The sequence below is a fragment of the Podarcis erhardii genome (assembly GCF_964252035.2).
Source record: "Podarcis erhardii genome assembly, chromosome: 11".
Taxonomy (NCBI): domain Eukaryota; kingdom Metazoa; phylum Chordata; class Lepidosauria; order Squamata; family Lacertidae; genus Podarcis; species Podarcis erhardii.
Genome location: NC_138501.1, coordinates 11829863 through 11849490, shown reverse-complemented (window position 1 = coordinate 11849490; position 19628 = coordinate 11829863). Strand labels below are relative to the sequence as shown.

General features: G+C 43.1%; 1 protein-coding gene and 1 long non-coding RNA gene across 3 annotated transcripts in view; both read right to left on the bottom strand.

Annotated features, from left to right (window-relative positions):
• The window catches only part of SYK (spleen associated tyrosine kinase), a 36727-nt gene extending 34508 nt beyond the window's left edge, over positions 1–2219 (bottom strand). For both annotated transcript variants that reach the window (XM_081880463.1, XM_081880465.1), the window contains exon 1: positions 2057–2219. The gene's annotated coding sequence lies outside the window, so the exon portion shown is untranslated. The remainder of the gene's footprint in view (positions 1–2056) is intronic.
• Positions 1–19628, bottom strand: part of LOC309352220 — a 100372-nt gene that overhangs the window by 36050 nt on the left and 44694 nt on the right. The window lies entirely within an intron of this gene.

Sequence of the window (19628 nt, the reverse complement as noted above, 5' to 3'; positions counted from 1 at the left end):
AGAAAAGGCCCTTTTTCATGTTGCCACCCTCCGGACCTCTAGAGGAGGCACATGAAGAAGGGCCCCAGAAGATGATCCCAGGGTCCAGGTAGGTTCATAAGGAAAGAGTCGGTTCTTGAGGTATTGCGGTCCTGAGCCGTTTAAGGCTTTATAGGTCAAAACCAGCACTTTGAATCGGGCCCAGAAACTAATTGGTAGCCAGTGCAGTCAGACCAGGATCGGTGTAATATGCTCAAACCGTCTTGCTCCGGTGAGCAACCTGGCAGCTGAATTCCACACTAGCTGAAGTTTCTGAACTGTCTTCAGAGGCAGCGCTTTGCAGTAATCTGACCTTGAGGTTACCAGGGCATAGTCAACAGTAGTTAGGCTACCGATCAGAAGGTCGGCGGTTCGAATCCCCGCGATGGGGTGAGTTCCCGTTGCTCTGTCCGAGCTCCTGCCAGCCTAGCACACCAGTGCAGGTAGGGAAGGTAAAACATGTTTCTGTGCGCTCTGGTTTCCGTCACGGTGTCCTGTTGTACCAGAAGTGGTTTAGTCATGCTGTCCACATGACCTGGAAAGCTGTCTGTGGACAAATGCCGCTGAAGCGAGATGACCCCTGCAACCCCATAGTCGCCTCTTACTGTACTTTACTGTTCAGGGGTCCTTTACCTTTTTTCACCCTGGTCCAATGTAATGCCGGGGTGCCAAATCACCTTGCCATTCATGCCCTGCCCCTTGTGGCTTTCTTTCTGGTCCGATTAATGCCTGCTGGGTATGGGCTCTTGCATCCAGGGGTCCTTTACCTTTTTACCAGTACGTTTCCGAGCACAATTCAAAGTGTTGGTGCTGAGCTTTCAAGCCCTAAATGGCCTCGGCCCAGTATACCGGAAGGAGCATCTCTACCCCCATCGTTCAGCCTGGACACTAAGGTCCAGCACCGAGGGCCTCCTGGCAGTTCCCTCCCTGTGAGGAGTGAGGTTACTGGGAACCAGGCAGAGGGTCTTCTCAGTGGTGGCGCCCATCCTGTGGAATGTCCTCTCATCAGATGTCAAGGAAATAAACAACTATCTGACTTTTAGAAGGCATCTGAAGGCCACCATGTTTAGGGAAGTTTTTAATGTTTGATGTTTTATTATGTTTTTAATATTCTGTTGGGAGCTGCCCAGAATGGCTGGGGAAGCCCAGCCAGATGGTCAGGGTATAATTAAAAAAATAAATAATTATTATTACTTTTGCTTATGGCGATGGTGGGGGGGGGGGAGATGTACCACTTCGCTCTTGCCCCTCTTCCCCCCCCCCACCCAGCTTTTTCCCACGTGAATTTCTTCAGCCAAGTGACCCCCTCAGACAGGGCTGGATTGAGGTTTGATGAGGCCCTAAGCTACTGAAGGTAATGGGCCTCTTTATATGTCCAGCTGTCCTTTCTCAACAACAAATTGTCGCTTTTTGTGTGTTGAACATATGGTAATTGATGGACCTCATCGGTACCTAAAGCTATTTGCACATGCAGAATGTAGGCACCCTATACTGTGGTACCTCGGGTTACATACGCTTCAGGTTACAGACTCCGCTAACCCAGAAATAGTGCTTCAGGTTAAGAACTTTGCTTCAGGATGAGAACAGAAATCGTGTGGCGGCAGCGCGGCAGCAGCAGCGGGAGGCCCCCTTGGCTAAAGTGGTACCTCAGGTTAAGAACAGTTTCAGGTTAAGAACGGACCTCTAGAACGAATTAAGTACTTAACCCGAGGTACCACTATATCTAGAAACGAGCAAACCATTGATGTTCTAGGCTAGGAGGCAGGGCCCATTACTCACATCCCAGGAGCCTGCGCAACACAAAACACTGTTACTGTATGTAGGTTTTATTTTATTTATTTTTTATTTTATATTTTGGAAATGTACATGCGGGGTTTCAAATTTTATTGCGGCCTCAGCTATAGCTAGTTTAGCTTATACTACGTGAACCCGGCACTGCCCTCAGGCCCCAAGCCGCGGCTCCCTTCGCTCCCATACCCTTCCCCCCCCCCCGTCCCCCCGTCCCTCCTTCAACTGAGGGCGAAGAAGCGTCTCTTACCTGAGGGGAAAGGGCGGGAAAACTGACGTGACGTCTCTGTCTCGCCTCAGGAGACGCGGCCTTCCCAGGCCGCGGGCTGAGAGGATAGAAGAGACCGGGGGCTTGGAGACCGGCCGCCGGCCACCTGCCTGGGCGACGAGGCTCGACCCGCAAGCCGTCGAGCCCTTCTTCCTCGCCCTTTCCGCGAAGCAGCAGCAGCAGCAGCAGCCCCCCGAGTGTCCGCGGCGGCGAAGAAGGCCGGCCTGGGCCACGCCTGCCGGGCCCCGCCGAAGGAGCCCCGGGTCCGTTCAGGATGACTGGAGCGCCCGCTTCCTCATTTTCGAGTTTCCTCAGCGGCTGGGTTTCGGCAGAGCGGCACTTCCTCGTCGGCGCCAAGGCCAGCTGCCTTCATTTGCTTAAGAGCGGTTGAACGCGGGGAGGGCGCGGTGTTTGGGGCTTTCGGTACCCCGAGTGGGGCGGAGGCCCTGGGGAAGATGGGGCCCGACCCGGCTGCCGCTTCCCCGGCGCCTCTGCGCTCGGCAGGAATCTCCCCTTCCCTGCCCTCGCTTTTATTTCCATGCCAAGTAAAAGCGCAGGTTCTGCTTTTTCCGCGCGCGCCGTAGCGATTGGCTCCTGCCTGGCTGCGGGGGTTGGGCTAGATGACCCCTGGGGTCCCCTTCCTAACGCTGTGATTCTATGATTTCTCCTGAAATCTGGTGCTTCTTAAGGTTGAAGTCATGGACTGGGGTGGGGCGTGCAGCTGCACCCCCCTAAATCAAGTGAATAAATAAAAATACTTAACTAAAAGTAGATACAGTGATACCTCGAGTTACATACGTTTCAGGTTACAGACGCTTCAGGTTACAGACTCCGCTAACCCAGAAATAGTACCTTGGGTTAAGAACTTTGCTTCAGGATGAGAACAGAAATTGTGCAGCGGCGGCGCAGCAGCAGCAGGAGGCCCCATTAGCTAAAGTGGTGCTTCAGATTAAGAACAGTTTCAGGTTAAGAACGGACCTCCGGAATGAATTAAATACTTAACCCAAGGTACCACTGTACATATTTTAAAAATATTTATGCTTTTCAAATTCATACATTTCACTAGTTTTACAATTTTATTTTCCTTCGTTAAAATAACAGGCGATCCCCCAAAGCCTTTTCCCCTACATCCTGCTACACAAAATAATTCTGTAAGGAAAAAGGGTGGATTGCCCTGCCATTTTCATGGATTGCTCCAGGAAAATATGTGGGCTTCCCCAAGGCTGGTCAACATGACAGCGAGGCTCTGTATTTATCTGGTACTGTGTCTTCTAGTAAATGTTGGAAGTCTTTTATAAAAATGATGGCACTGCAGGATGGCTGGAGCAAGTAGGTAAAATTAACACTTCGCCTGGCCAAGGGAACGGGGAATAGTAAAAGCAATATAACAAAACATCTAATCTTACAATCATTTTAACGTTTAAACTGACCCCCTTCCCCCGCTTTCTGCAGTTGCTTGAATTCATTTTGTTCATATGCAGCCTGTAGAACATTCTCCTTCTGGTGATAGTCACTAGTATATGCCCTGGAGCATACCAGGAGAGTTTTAGGGAAAAAAATGTGTTCTTTTTTCAAAAGGGATGTCTGTCAGTTATACTGAGTATGCCTAAGCCCTTTTGGTGGGCCAAAAGCAGCACTCTTGCATGTGACCCAGTGACATTACTGTAGATTTCCATGCCTGTAACATGTCAACATCCTTGGGTCTTACCTGCTTGGATGCCCATATCTGAATGGAGGAAGTAGGCAGATGAGTTGGAAGTATATACATATGCGGTTGCTCCCGACAATACTGGGATGCAGGTGATCCTGAGGTCTAAACCACTGAGCCTAGGGCTTGCCGATCAGAAGGTCGGCGATTCGAATCCCCGCAATGGGGTGAGCTCCCGTTGCTCGGTCCCTGCTCCTGCCAACCTAGCAGTTCGAAATCATGTCAAAGTGCAAGTAGATAAATAGGTACCGCTCTGGCGGGAAGGTAAACGATGTTTCCATGTGCTGCTCTGGTTCGCCAGAAGTAGCTTAGTCATGCTGGTCACATGACCCAGAAGCTGTACGCCGCTTCCTCGGCCAATAAAGCGAGATGAGCGCCGCAACCTCAGAGTCGTCCACGACTGGACCTAACGGTCAGGGATCCCTTTACCTTTACATATGCAGTTGCTCCTGACAGTACTGGGTTGACCTATCACACTTTGAGACCACCTCACACTCCTCATGGTGTTGGACTCAGCACTTGCCATCAGTCCCAGCCAGTCACGGATGATGGGAGTTAGAGTTGTACATCCCTGATCTGGAAATTAGGAGAACACACACACCCACCCTTTGGATGAGTATATTAGATTGTTTATAGTTAAAATGTGCCTGCCAAAGCATTATATCTTCATGAGTGGCCTCATCCATTTTGCTATCTATGTGGCAGCTTCCTTTGCCTGCGTGATAGATAACTGAGGATAGCACAACCTTTCAGATTTTCAAGGAATTAATGGGGGACGACGACTGTATTGTTAATTTGGCAATTGTCCTTGCATATATATGTGCTTTCTAGCTAACCTCAGCCACAACAGCAAAGAACATTGCTCCACGCTTCAGCTACTCTTGGAAATTAAGTTTTAGTAGGTATGCTACCCCAGCTGCAGTGATTTCCCATAATGCCAGGGCATTCCCAGCCACTCCTTCTTTGCAAAGGTGTGAGTGAGGGAAAAGGTAGATTAGGTTGTGCAAGAACTAAGGACCTGCCTTTTCCAAATTTCCCAATAGGCAGAATTCCCATCCAGCAGGTTGAGCTGCTTTCTTTCTCCCTTGGATATTGTGTAATAATTAGTAATTTGAAAAGTTAAGAATGCAACAAGCAGGATAAATCTATAGTGCTGGAAATGAACTGTTTGGGATGAAGAGACTGAGGCTGTATCCCTACGGGGATATTATCTTACACAATGAGTAGCTCAGATCTGTTTTTTCCATGTGCACACAGGTGCAAGTATGTTCACAGATGAGTGTTTTAAATGTTCTGCATCTGAATTGTAAGCCAATATTTCCCATATACACTAGTGGGTGGTTCTTGACGGGATGTCTCTATGTGGCATATGCATGTCCCCTCCCTTCAATTACATACCTACCCTCCATTACCATTAAAAAAACAACAGTCATGCATTCGGGTATTTCTTTGCCAATGTGTACACACTTTCACTTCCCCAGGAATTGTGCAAGAGCAGGGTTGTGGGGCGAGGGCAATGATCTGTCATATGCATGCATACTGGAGCTGTTGATTCCTGGTCATTTTAAAAATAATAGTCATGGAGGTTTTGCACAAACCTGCTGTTCACATTTACATTAAACTATTGTGTGAACAACCCCTAAATTAATGAAATGCTCATTATTTCTGGAAACAATTGTCTCCAGCTATTAAAACGGTTTTGACATTGAGGCTATATCATTTAATTGCTACATAAATGTATTTCTAACATGCATTCCCTCTCTAGTTCTTCAAAGACCCTGAAAGGTATGTTTGCCTATTTCTCTGCTATGCAGAGATTTCATTGACAGCCCACAAACAGATGTTTCCCTTCTGTACTTCTGAGCTAATTCTGAGACCTCACCCTGCTTAGCATGAGTAATTTGGGTGATGCCCTTCAGTGTGCACACAGTGTTAAATTTACTGCCATCTGCCATCATACCATCCTCTTATTGAAATATTTGTGCTCCCTCAAGTCATGCAGTCTTAACTCAAGTCAAGACACAGCCTTGCTAAACAGGAGCTCCTTTGGTATAATTATATAGAATCAGAGCTGAAAGGGATGCATTGGGTCAGACTTTTTAAAAAATTAAGAAATTCTGTCCAAGACAAACTGCCCATACAGATGGGGCTAGGCAGTGGTAAGATCGGTCAGGCCTTGCTGTTGCCATACCAGAAAATAAGCAAACATTATAAAAAAACAAAAAAACCAAATTCCTTCCAGTAGCACCTTAAAGACCAACTAAGTCAGTTCTTGGTATGAGCTTTCGTGTGCATGCACACTTCACACGAAAGCTCATACCAAGAACTGACTTAGTTGGTCTTTAAGGTGCTACTGGAAGGAATTTGTTTTGTTTTGACTATGGCAGACCAACACGGCTACCTATCTGTAACTGTATTATAAAAAAAGTGTGCAATTAACAAAATACATGTTTTTACAAATTTTGTGCAGATAACATCTATTTTGCATGCAGAATGATATTGCTTGAGGTATTTTGTTTGGGGGCAGGTTAATAACAGCCCTGACCACAGAATGTAATTCTACCATAAAATATGGCAAAATGCCATTGCTGAAAAGTAGGAAAGACTTGCAGAATCATAAGTTCATTATTTATTGTTTTCTCTCAGTGTATCATGCCACCCATGGCTGCTTTGCATTATATGAAGCGTTCTGCAGCTCACCTGTGTCCTCCAAATCTAAAATGGGGCAGGGCAAAATATTCTAGTAAAGCAGAACAGGGAATTTCCCTAAAAATATGATCAACATTGGTAGTAATAACAGGGTGGAAACTCTTGATGTCTAAATGACAGGTGTCTTATTTTGTTTATAACTGTAGTACTTTAAAAAATTCCAAAAAAAGCACCTGTTCAGTTTGAAATGGGCAGGATAATTTTAGATTTTCAACAATATCACATCTGTGATTATTAAAATACTTGAGAGATTTGGGGACATGGTTAAGTGGAGATCAGTAGGGGGCTGTGGGGAGGGCATAGGGTGCTTGGCTGGAGAAAATGAAGGCTGAAGATGACAACATTCAGCTCCCACTAGTGTTTTCTCAGGATGCTGTGGGCATAATTTCAAATATATGTATTTCAGCTGCAATGCTCTTTGCATGGGGTTGTCTGTGCACATTGCTCTAAAGTTCCTCTGGTGCAGAATACAGTTTGCTGCTTCATAGTTAGAACAGGAAGGTGAAGCACATAATGCTAATGCCTATATCTGATACTGAACTGGTTTATTATTTTGGGACATATTTCAAGTTGCTAGTCATGATCAGTATACATTCCTAAATGGGTTGAGCACAGCCTAACTTTGGAAATGCCTTTGTCCAAATGAACTCCACAATTCCTTGAGATCTTCAGGGGACTGTGCATCAGATTCAAGATTCTGCATATGCATGGTATGGTTAGAGCATATATGGGTTTTCTTCATTTCTCAAATCAGGTATATAGGGAAAACGAGAGCAGTAATGTGCATGCTAGAGAAAACATCAAGAACGCCTGTATTGTTATCAGACATTATACTGCTTAAAAGGGCTGGTGATGAGAACGGAAACTGCAAGTCTACAGAGTGTCCAGCTAGCTTAACCACATGTGAATAATATCCCCTGCTGTGGGCTTGCATCCTCCCTACCCTGTGTCTAAGTGGTTACAGACAAATATGCTGTTGTGCTATTTTTCCCCTAATTAAGTGATGGCTAAAATTGCATGCACAGTACAAATGAAAATTAAAACGCTGAAATGCGCAGGTTATGGACATTCTGGCAACTATCCCTGACACAGTTTGCAATATTCTGATAAACGTCTATTAGTGTTAGATAAAAAGAATCTCTGGTGAGATCTTGGAAGCTGACAAATGTATAATGGCACAAACTTTCATGGAGTACAGGCCACTCTATCAGATATGTGAAGTGTTATTCTGCTCCATGGAAATATAGACACATCATGGAGGAATTATTTATTCTGCGAACCACCCTGAGACCCGTGGGTATGGGGTGGTATATAAATTCAGTAAATAAAAATTCAATCAATAGACTAGGAGGACAGAAAGTTCTGAGAGTGGTATTTATATAAATAGCAGCCGTTTTATTTTTAAAAAAAATCCTTGGGAAATCCTAGTCCAGATTATTTTGTGTTCAGACCTGCAGTCTTGCTATGTTTATATTCAAAAGTCCCCTACCAAATTTCAGTAGCAAGAGGAGCATGGCTTCTGTGTTATGTTAACTGAGTGTGCTAGTTGCCTGTTCATTTCTATGCTCAATACAGTTTCCTGGTTTTTTACCTACCATATTTTTCGCCCTATGGGGCGCACCAGCCCATAGGGCGCACTTATTTTTTGGGGGGGGGGCGATAAAGAAAAAAAAAGTATTCCCCCCCCCCGGAGCCCCAAAGAGCAAAGAAGCCACAATAGCGAGCGGGATGGATCCCGCTCGCTGTCCTGGCTTCGTTTTTAGCTTCGGGGCTGGGGTCCGGGAGTGAAGGCGGGGTTGCGCAACCCCGCCATCGCTCCCGGAGCTTGCGGGGCTGGGGGTGGGGGAAGCCCGAGCTTCCCCGACCCCAGCCCCCAGAACAGGCTGCTATCCGCAAGCCTTGGGAGCCCGGTGGGAAATCGCGCTGGGCTCCCAAGGCTTGCTGACAGCTGCCCGAAGCCCCGGGTGCGCCCTGCTGCGCTCCCCAGGTTTCGGGCTGCAGGCTGCTGTCCGCAAGCCTTGGGAGCCCGGCGGGAACTCCCGCCGGGCTCCCAAGGCTTGCGGATAGCTTCCTGAAGCCTGGAGAGTGAGAGGGGTCGTTGCGCACTGACCCCTCTTGCTCTCCAGGCTTCAGCGAAAGCCTACATTCGCCCCATAGGACGCACACACATTTCCCCTTCATTTTTGGAGGGGAAAAAGTGTGTCCTATAGGGCGAAAAATACGGTAATTGGCTTAGCACTTGAGTTGCCAAAGTATTGCCTTCTTTAGTATTTTCCCAAATTCCACACCAGATGCCCTCGCCAACTAAAGTTTGATGGTCATTATTTTTTCTTGACCCTCTCCTGCCCTTGCTTCTGTTCTGTTCTTCTTCTATATATTTTGCTGTCTTACTAGTTTCCTCAAATTTCTGCATGTCATCTTTTATAGGGTTTGGATAGCTTTTCTGCTCTGAGTTTACTTCGAGATCAAATAGATAATAAAACCGTGGACATTTCGTGCCACGTCCAAATTCTCCCTCTACTACCCTTCACCATGCAGCTTTCTGAATACTCATTCATTCCACCAGCAGGATGCCTGTATTTTTATCATCTCACTCATCATTCAAAGATGGATCTGCCAGCAGGCGTTTTCCCTTGAGATGAGGGAGGCTATTGGGGATGTGTGCTAAGTTAACTGGTCAGTTCAGATTCTGAGGGTTCATAACTGTGAGGCACAAATGGGTTTGTGCAGTTTAAAGCTGCATCGTAAATTGGCGGTACGTCACTCTGTATTATATTCAGCCATGCAGATATCCTGAGGCTTTCAGACAAACCAAGCGGAGAGCACGTTAAATACCACTTCTCTGGACTGGGCAGGCTAGATGAAAAGGGATTTGTGAAACTGGAGGTAAAGGAGAAGTTGAAAATCAGGACCGTGAGAATAAGATGCATGCAACATGAAATAGCAACATTATCTTGCATTTCTCCTTCACTGAAGGCACAAGGGATTTTTGTGGCCAGGAGTGCTTTTCAGCAGCTCCAGCTAGTACTCCACTCCTGGACTGTGACAGCCTGACCACAGTGGTCCATGCATTGCTAACCTCAAGTCTTCATTACCTTAATGAGATTGATGTGAGGATGCCCTTGCATCTGATCTGGATGCTGAAATTAGTTCAGAATACAGAGGCCAGACTGTTCACAGGAGCAGATTACCAGCCACATGATGCTCCGATGCTGAGAGTTGCACTGGTTGTTGAATTGCTCTTGGGTCAGGTTCAAAGTATTTGCAGTAATTCATAAGCCATAAGCAATTGAGGTTCAACACTAGGGGCCACCTGGTTCCTTATGCTCCACCTTGGTCACTGAGATCCTCTGAAGGGGTACTTCTGGTGGTCCTCCACACCCCTTAAGGCTAGGTTGACCTTCACTAGGAAGCAAGCCTTTTGTCTAGCAGGCCCTGCTCTGTGCAACTCTCTACCAGAAACCACCCCTTTTTTCTTTCAGACATCTTTTAAAAACATTTTGTTTAGGTAGGCCTTTGCAACATGATTTTCTTTTCTTTTAACCAGTCAGCATTTACTATTTTTTTTGTTGAGGTTTTATTAATGTTTTATGGATCTTTTGTTGATTATATCCTTACATGTTGTACTATGCCTTGCCAAAAATTTTTAATGAAAGTTGCAGATTATAATTTGCAAATAAATAAATAAATATGAATAAAGTTAGACTGTATGCTCAGGTTTCTTAGATCCAGCCTGTTTTTTTCTAGCAACTGAGACAGACGGTAGTTTGCATCTGCTTGTGAAGGGAAGTGTCCTCTGCTGGCCACAGGTTTGTTGTGAAGACAATATGAGATCATGTCCACTGCAGTGAAGCCCTTGGATGCAGGCCACTATAAAATAAAATAAACAATATATAGCACTGAAAGAAAACTCTGAAGTGCTCCCAAGGAAGCTCTTCAAACTAATTGGGCAATGTGAGATCCAGTGCTACTAGATGCTCAGTAGTATCTGCCATTGTCAGGAAACAGAATGCTGTTAGCTTGGCCATGGGTGTAAGTCTGTGTGGCAGTTCTTACATTTCTTGAATAAGGATGAAGCTGGTGGCCTACTGCAGCTAAGCATAGAGATCAAATAATAAATAAAGGCTGCATTTTTTCATGAGAGAAGGGAGCTGAAAATAAGCCAAAGGATTTGTGTGACATTGACATCTTCAAAGATAAAGCTAGTAAGAAGGCATCTCATAATTTTGCTTAGCTTATGCAAAAATAAATATTTTTGCATTGCTCGGAAGGAAAGCTCTTCCTTCTTCACTGGCAACTTGTAAGTAGCATTCATGCCAGGTTTCTGAGCACTGTATTGACACCACCCTCATTTACAGTAAGTAAAGTGCCGTATAACTTCCTTTTTTTCCTGCATGCATTGCTCTGAATTGGGCCTCTTAATTAGCAAACTATAAGTAGCATCAGGTTTGACGTTTGGCTTTGTTGTACACATGCACTAGTATTGCTGCACATCACACTATATTTCTAGCCAATGTGAAACCGGGAACCACTGGATAAAAATGTCATGCCTTATAGCAGTGGCTTTCAACCTTTCTGAGTCCACGGCTCCCTTGACCAACCACATTCTTTCTGCTGGGTGCTTTCAGCTTGGTGCTTTCATAAACTTGTGCACATCACATTTGTTCTTAAGGCTTCTTAATTGTCTACTGCAACTACTGCTGCTCAAAATTACCCAATGTGAAGTTCTCCTGATATTGTAATGAAGTTCCCAGCCAAGAAAAGGGTACACAAATGCATATAAATGCAACTTGAAAAGGTGGAAACAGTGTCAGGTGTGCCTGGATGAAAACTGATTATATAGACCCATTTCAATCTGCCTTCAGGCCACATTTTGGGACTGAAATACAGTGTTTGGTCAGTCACACTTGTTGGGAAAGGGAGTGCTCCACGGTTTTTGATAATACTGACCACGTTACCCTCTTGGGCTGTCTGAAAGAGTTGGGATTGGGCTTTTCTGTGGTTCCACTCCTCTCTCCAAGTATGGTTTCACCAAAAATGTGTGACTTTTGCTCCATGCCATGGGAGATTTCCTGAAGGGTCCTCTAGGATTTCAGTCTTGTCGCTCAAGTTATTTAACATCTCCATGAAGCCGCCAGGAGCAGATTTTTAGTGAGGTGTCACCAGTATGCAGATGACACTCAGCTCTATTTTTCTGTTCCATTGTTTCCAGGAAGTACTGGGAGTCCAGAAAGGCTGGATGTGCTCTGAGTGGGTCGTTCCCGTGTATGGGGCTTGGCAGAATCAATGGGGTTGCATTTCCTGCAAAGGAACAAGAGTGTAGTTTGTGGGGTACTTCTGGAATCAGCTTTGTCACTCAAGGCTGACCTCTGTGGACATGAGCACCTGGGTCCAGCTTTGGCTGGTGTGCCAGCTACAGCCATATTGTGGTAGGGATAGCCTGGCCAGAGTTAGTCATGCTCTAGTAACCTCCAATCTAGATTGCTGTAATGTGCTCTACATGGTGGATGTCCTTGAAGGATGTCCAATTGGAAGGTCGGCGGTTCAAATCCCTGCGACGGGGTGAGCTCCCATTGCTCTGTCCCAGCTCCTGCCAACCTAGCAGTTTGAAAGCATGCCAATGCAAGTAGATAAATAGGTAACCCTGTTGCGGGAAGGTAAACGGCATTTCCATGTGTTCTGGCTTCCGTCACGGTGTCCCATTGTACCAGAAGCAGTTTAGTCATGCTGGCCACACGACCCGGAAAGCTGTCTGTGGACAAATGCCGGCTCCCTCAGCCTGAAAGCGAGATGTGTGCCGTAACCTCATAGTCGCTTTTGACTGGACTGAACTGTTCAGGGGTCCTTTTCCTTTATCTTACCTTGAAGACTTTCTGGGAAGTGCAACTAGTTGTCCGGAGCACACTCAGCAGAAGGAGGTCAAACAAACAGTATTTTAATTCTGTATTGGCAAAGCATGTACTTACAGGAGCTCCTAAGGGGCACAGTGTTGGGATGTGAATAGATGCTAGGAGAGGATATATTTGTTAGATATTATCCTTCCTTCCTCCTCCACGTTTGTGAGTTCGGCAGAGTACCACCCCCTTGCAACTTAAAAGGTAAGCTTAGATAGGCTGGTTTTAGCCTTTTAGTTTAAATAATCCAGGATGCTTTAAGGCAGACTGGATTCTCTTGGTATTTCCCTCTGTTCTCCCCCTTAAAACAATAATCACACAGTCTTGTAGAAGGTAAAAATAACATTTACTCGTTAAGAATCCTTGCGGTTGCTGCCCCAAAACTGAGAAGGATAACATGGTGGACTGTAAAGATCCAACTGTCAATGAAATATAGAAACTCGGTGCTTTTTTAAAAAAAGAAATGTTTAGGGGTACTCCCATTTTGACTCAAGAAAATCACCATTTTTATAGTTCAGATTGGGAAAAATAAATACAGTAAATGGACAAAAGTACAAAGATTCACAAAATGTTTAGAGCTATGCATAACCCTGCCTCCCCCCAGAAAAAAGCACTGTAGTTTTAGTTTGTATTTTAGGATATATATGTATGTATAATTTGGCTAACACGGTATTTTAATGGTGTATCTACGTGTATTCTGTATAGTATGGATGCCCACCGCCTCTACCACAAACTCCTTGGAGCTCTGCCAGTCCCTGGTGGAATATACACACAAATTAAAAAAAGTTGTGAAAATGCTTTCTTAAAAAAAGTTTTGAAAAAAAATCATATTGAATTTGCCATAGCTCACCATCGCCATCCAGTGTCACATGTGTATAATGCACTTTTACAACACAATTAAAGCGTTTTATTTGCAACTGTATATTTGACTCCTCTGATACTACTGCAAAATACTGTAGCAAGAATGCTGGTAAGGGCAGCAGGCCATGAACATATTAAAACATGTTAAAAGCATATTGAAGCAGCTGCATGGGGTAGCAGTTGTTTTCTGGGCAAGTATAAGGTATGTGATGGAGAGGGGGGCAGGCAAGAGCCTTTTCAGAAATGTGTCCTCATATATGGCACTCCTTCCCTGCTGAGTCCCCTCTCTCTCTAGTTGTCTCTTCATTAGGGAACATCTTTTTCAGCAGCTTGTTGGAGTAGAGACAGTTGATTGCAGCTGCTGTTTGTAATTGATCTTTAAGTGATTTCCTATGTGTTTCAAAGGGATTGCATGATTTACCGGTATTTAAAAAAATCTATTTCCTTGCTGTAAACCACCCTTCGGCTTGAGCAAAGGGCGGTATCAAAATCATCTGAATAAATACAGAGATAGGTGATAGATAGATATTTCAGTGTGGGTTCTGCACAAGGCAAGTATTCAGTATTTCCCAGGTGGGAAATGTACCGTTAACTGTGATAATTGCTAGACATTGGCGTTTTAATGTATTCTCTGGATTCTATAAGAGAGGGTAGTGAAGTTTCTGTGTTGGATTGTTTCCTTTTTCCAGCAGATGGCACAATGCATTGCAGGAACTCAGATTAGTGGCATGGTTACAATTGTATTTCACTGCTGGTTTCAAAAAGAGCAGATCTGCCTTCTCAGTCATTCTCTGCAGTACATATTAAACACTATTTTGTAATTGCAGCCTGCAAAGCTGAAAAACCAGAGTTGTCTTATACAGTTCCTCATAGAAGAAGACAATCTTACATTAACAAATAGGCTATACAACTGCAGTGAGTGGCATGTAGTCACACTCAAAGCTTTAGAATTATTAACCAGTGGGTTGCCATGGGGGACTTTGGATAAGACCCAGACAGAGAGAACTGGTTCAAACTTGATATGGCATGATCTGAATCCTGAACCTGCTTACAAAACAAGTTCCAGCATCTGGATCACACCTACATGGCCACCCCCAGCCTGGGAGATCTGGACTTTAGCATGCTGCTTTTGTTACAGCTACTTAGGAATATAACTAATTGGAGAGCTTTTTGCAAGACATATGATAAAGATCTGGCGGCCTCAGTTAGTACAGCAGACACTGATCTAAGCCCACGCAACCCTTCCCATGGTCACCGACACATAATCCTGTCCCTTTGTGTAGGATATTAATGAGTCTGCCTTATTTTAGCTATGGTGCTGATGTTATCTGACACTTCCCCATAACATCCCGGAGCAGATTGCATAATGCTAAAAAACAACAACCCAACTACATCACATCAATTTAACACTGCATGGTTTCCATCCCTAACATGAACTCCTGTGACCCACACAGGGTTTTGGAGAGGCTATATCAGATAGTCATTTATCGTGCTGTAATTTGCAAAATAAAATTATAACTTAAAAAAAAGGAAAATAGGGTGGGTCCTAAAATATTGCTACTGGCCACCCCAATTGCTGCCAGGCCACGCACAGGGTTCCAGAGGTCTTGGCCCTCAACCAGGGTCTGTGCTGCTTTGGAGAATTGAAGACGCAGTGGAGGTTGTTGTAGCTTTAAGAAATAAGTTTTATTCACATATCTGCACCTGAATTTAGATGGAGGGAATCCAGATTCGACAGCACAGCCATCTGAAGAGGGGCTTGTACCTCACAGCAGTGCAGCACTGGAGTCAAAGCATCTCTTTCTGCCTGCCTTCAGCCAGCCAGCCCCAAACTCTCTCTGTGACATCATGCCCAGTTGCCCTGGCAACCTCTCAAACCCCCAGTCTCTGTTCATACTTCCGGGCAAGGGGAGAGGACAGTTCTCTTGCTTTGCCAATGGCTCTCAATAGCCCTGTATTGTTTCTTAATGGCCCTAGCTTGGCCTGTTCGTTTTTGCAGAGGCTACTCCAGCAACTCCTCTGCAGCTTGTATATCCTAAATAACCAAAATCTGTCCATTTATTAATTACTAGGTTTGGGGTCCAGTAGTGATGTATGGAAGTGAGAGCTGGACTATAAAGAAGGCTGATCGCCAAAGAATTGATGCTTTTGAATTATGGTGCTGGAGGAGGCTCTTGAGAGTCCCATGGACTGCAAGAAGATCAAACCTATCCATTCTGAAGGAAATCAGCCCTGAGTGCTCACTGGAAGGACAGATCCTGAAGCTGAGATTCCAATACTTTGGCCACCTCATGAGAAGAGAAGACTCCCTGGAAAAGACCCTGATGTTGGGAAAGATGGAGGGCACAAGGAGAAGGGGACGACAGAGGACGACATGGTTGGACGGTGTTCTCGAAGCTACAAACATGAGTGACCAAACTGCGGGAGGCAGTGGAAGACAGGAGTGCCTGGCATGCTCTGGTCCATGGGGTCATGAAGAGTCGGACATGACTAAACGACTAAACAACAGGGTTGGGGTGGTGGTCCCCCTCCAGAAGACCTGTCTGTCTGTCTATCTATCTATCTATCTATCTATCTATCTATCTATCTATCTATCTCAGGGGTAAAAAGTCACTGAACAACATACCCAACAAATGAAGTTCAGCTCTGCATTGCTCAGCTCTGCTTCAAAGCTGCAATAGACATAATCATTTTCAGATGTTTTAGATAGATCCAGGAATAGACTTGAGGATGAAATATTCATCTAAGCCTGTATCAAAGGCACAATCTTGCTGCCTCTTAGAATGTTCCCTTTTGAACCCTAAAAGTTGAGATTTTCTGAGAAAGTGAGCTATGCTTAAATAATATTACAACAGAGGACAGGATAATGAGATGAAGGTAAGGAACACCGTTGAAAACATTCCCCCCATGAAATGTGTATTACCATGCTATGCATTTATTCATTAAGCTCCCCTATGTTCATTGGGGCTCACTTTCAGGTAAATGCGAATAGGATTGCTCACTAAGGATCCATTTCTGTGTTCGAAACTATAGAATTGGGGTATTGTCACAAATAAGGTTTGAAGTGGTTTTCTTGCTGCACCAGATCAATTTGTGATGTGAATGTGAAACCCGTGTTGTTGACCAGAAAGCTCATTCACATGACTAGTGCCGCTCCCCTGTAGTCACTTCTGGAATGCAGCAATGAGACATTAATGTAATAGCTGAGCTTAAAGCTAAATTTAAGTCTCACATATCAAAAAGCTTTAAATCATTTCCCTGTAGCATCCAGATACTGCAGAACTAGAATGAACCTCAAGTTTGTAACAGTGGTCTCAGTTTAACATTACTCTAAGTGTTTTAAAATTTATTTAATTTTTATTTTTTAAAAAATGTTCTGTGACTTCTGGCTCCAAGAACATGACATTTTTTTTTATTATTATTAATTTTTTAGAAAAGTTTTTCTTTTACAAAATTAAATAACACATACTCCAATATAATACATAAATTCTTTTAGACTTCCCCCAGCTCCCTCCACAATCCTCATAATTTTAAAATTAAATTCACATTTCCTTTATAATTGTATTGCTAATTAGTAAATCTTTACAGCTCTTTCCCCTCTTACAACACCCTTTCTCCTCACAAAGCCTCTTTAAAACCGACTAGCGTTGTCTGTTCATCACATATATTTTCCAGATAAATCGTAAACTTTCTCCAGTCCTGTATGAACTTGTGATCCTTTTGGTATCTGATTTTTCCTGTCAGTTTGTCTAATTCAACAAAGTCCATCAATTTCCATCTCCATTCTTCCAATGTTGGTAAATCTTCTTGTTTCCATTTTTGAGCCATTAAAATTCTTGCTGCAGTCACTGCATATTGAAAAAGTTTATAATCACTTCTATTGATCTCGCTTCCTGTAATTCCTAACAAAAAGGCTTCTGGTTTCTTCACAAACGTATATTTAAACATCTTTTTCAACTCATTATATATCATTTCCCAGAAGCCTTTTACTTTCTTACACTCCCACCACATATGGTAAAACGACCCTTCCTTCTCCTTACATTTCCAACATTTATTACATGTCTTATACATTTTTGCAAGTTTAACGGGAGTGATATACCATCTATATACCATTTTCATGATATTTTCCTTTATCGTCATACATGCAGTGAATTTCATATTTTCCTTCCATACCTTCTCCCAATCTGTCAGCTGTATATTATAACCAAAATCCTTGGCCCAATGTATCATAACCGATTTAACTTCTTCGTCTTTTGTTTGCCATTCCAATAGCATTTTATACATTTTTGACAAAACCTTATAATCATTATTTATTATCTCTTTCTGAAATCTAGACTCTCCTTCAATATATTTCCTCTCTTTACAATCCTTTTTAAACATTTCATTTGTTTGGAAGTAGTGCAACCAATCATATACATATTTTTTAACTTGTTCATATGGCTTCAATTTCCATTCCCCCCCCTCTTTAATTACAATATCTCCATAAGTCATCCAATCCTCTCTCATGTTTGTCTTTTTAACACTCATGACCTCCAGTGGGGATAACCAATGAGGTACATTTGGTTCCAAAATATTTTGGTACCTGTCCCATATTTCTATTAGAGCACCTCTAAAAATATGATTGGCAAAACTTTTGTGAGCTTTCTTCTTTCCCAACCATAAGTAGGCGTGCCAACCGAACCTGTTGTCAAACCCTTCCAAGTCCAATAACTTATTATTTTTTAGTATTATCCAGTCCTTTAACCAACAGAGACAAGATGCTTCATAATAAAGTTTCAAATCTGGCAGGGCGAAGCCACCTCTTTCTTTCGCATCAGTTAGTAACTTAAATTGTATTCGTGGCTTTTTGCCCTGCCAGATATATTTGGAAATCATTCTTTGCCACTCTCTGAAGATCTTTGTCCCCTTGATTATTGGAATCATTTGAAATAAAAACAACATCTTTGGAAGCACGCTCATCTTAATTGAAGAGATTCTGCCCCAAAAAGATAATTTCATCCTACTCCACACTTCGAGGTCTCTCTTAATAATGTTCCAAGTTGTCACATAATTGTTTTGATATAAATCAATATTTTTTTGAGTTAACCATATTCCTAAATATTTTACTTTTTTCGCCACTTCCATCTCTGTTTCTCTTTGCACTTCTTCCATCAGACTTTGGTCCAAATTCTTCACCATAAGTTTAGTTTTCCTCTTATTTAGTACAAATCCGGCTACTCTTCCAAATTGGTCAATTTCTTTTATAACTTCTTTTAAACTTCTTGTCGGATCTTCCACTGTAATTACCAGATCATCGGCAAAGGCTTTAACTTTATATTGATTTTGACCTACTGTTACCCCCTTTATTAGTTCATTTTGCCTAATAGAACTCAACAGGACCTCCAGAACCGTAATGAATAACAGTGGCGAAAGAGGGCATCCCTGTCTTGTACCTTTCTTTATATTCACATCTTCTGTAATTACATTGTTTACAATCAATTTTGCTCTCTGTTCTGAATATATTGCCTTTATACCATTATAAAAGTCTTCTCCCACTTCCATCATTTCCAAGTTTTTCAACATAAATTCCCATGAAACATTATCAAACGCTTTCTCTGCATCCACAAACATTAGAACGGCCTGTCTCTCATTACTGGCAGTCAGATATTCCAGAATATTTATTATATTTCTTACATTATCCTTCATGTGTCTGCCAGGAAGGAAACCTGCCTGATCTCCATGGATGTGCTGTTGCAATATCTTCTTAAGTCTTGTTGCCAAAATACCCGAGAAAATCTTGTAATCCATATTTAGCAGAGATATCGGTCTATAATTCCTCACTTGTGTGAGATCGGAGTCTTGTTTTGGTATGAGTGTTATAAAGGCTTCTTTCCATGTTTCTGGTATGTCCTGATGTTTCAAAATATTATTCATAACTTCTTTGAGTGGTACCGTCAGGGAGCCCTTCATTTCTTTGTAATAAGTTGCTGTAAATCCATCTGGTCCTGGTGCCTTCCCTTTTTTCATCTGTTTTATAGTTTCCACAATTTCCTCATTCTCTATTGGGGCATTCAGTCTGTCTTTCATTTCTGTCGGGATCTTTTGCACCTTTTTTTCTTTCAAAAATTTCTCTATCTTCTTTATATTGTTTTTCTCTCGTCTTGCATATAAATGCTTATAGAAATCCAAGAATCCTTTTCTGATGCCTTTTGGGTTCTCAATTTCCTCGCCATCCACAATAATTTTGTTTATTATACTTTGCTCTTTCCTTTTTTTGATTTGCCATGCAAGCCATTTTCCAGGTTTGTTTGCGAATTCAAAGTTCCTTTGTCTCAGTCTTTTAATATTCCATTCAACTTCTTTGTTTATGATCATGGCAAACTGTGTCTGCAAAACTTTAATG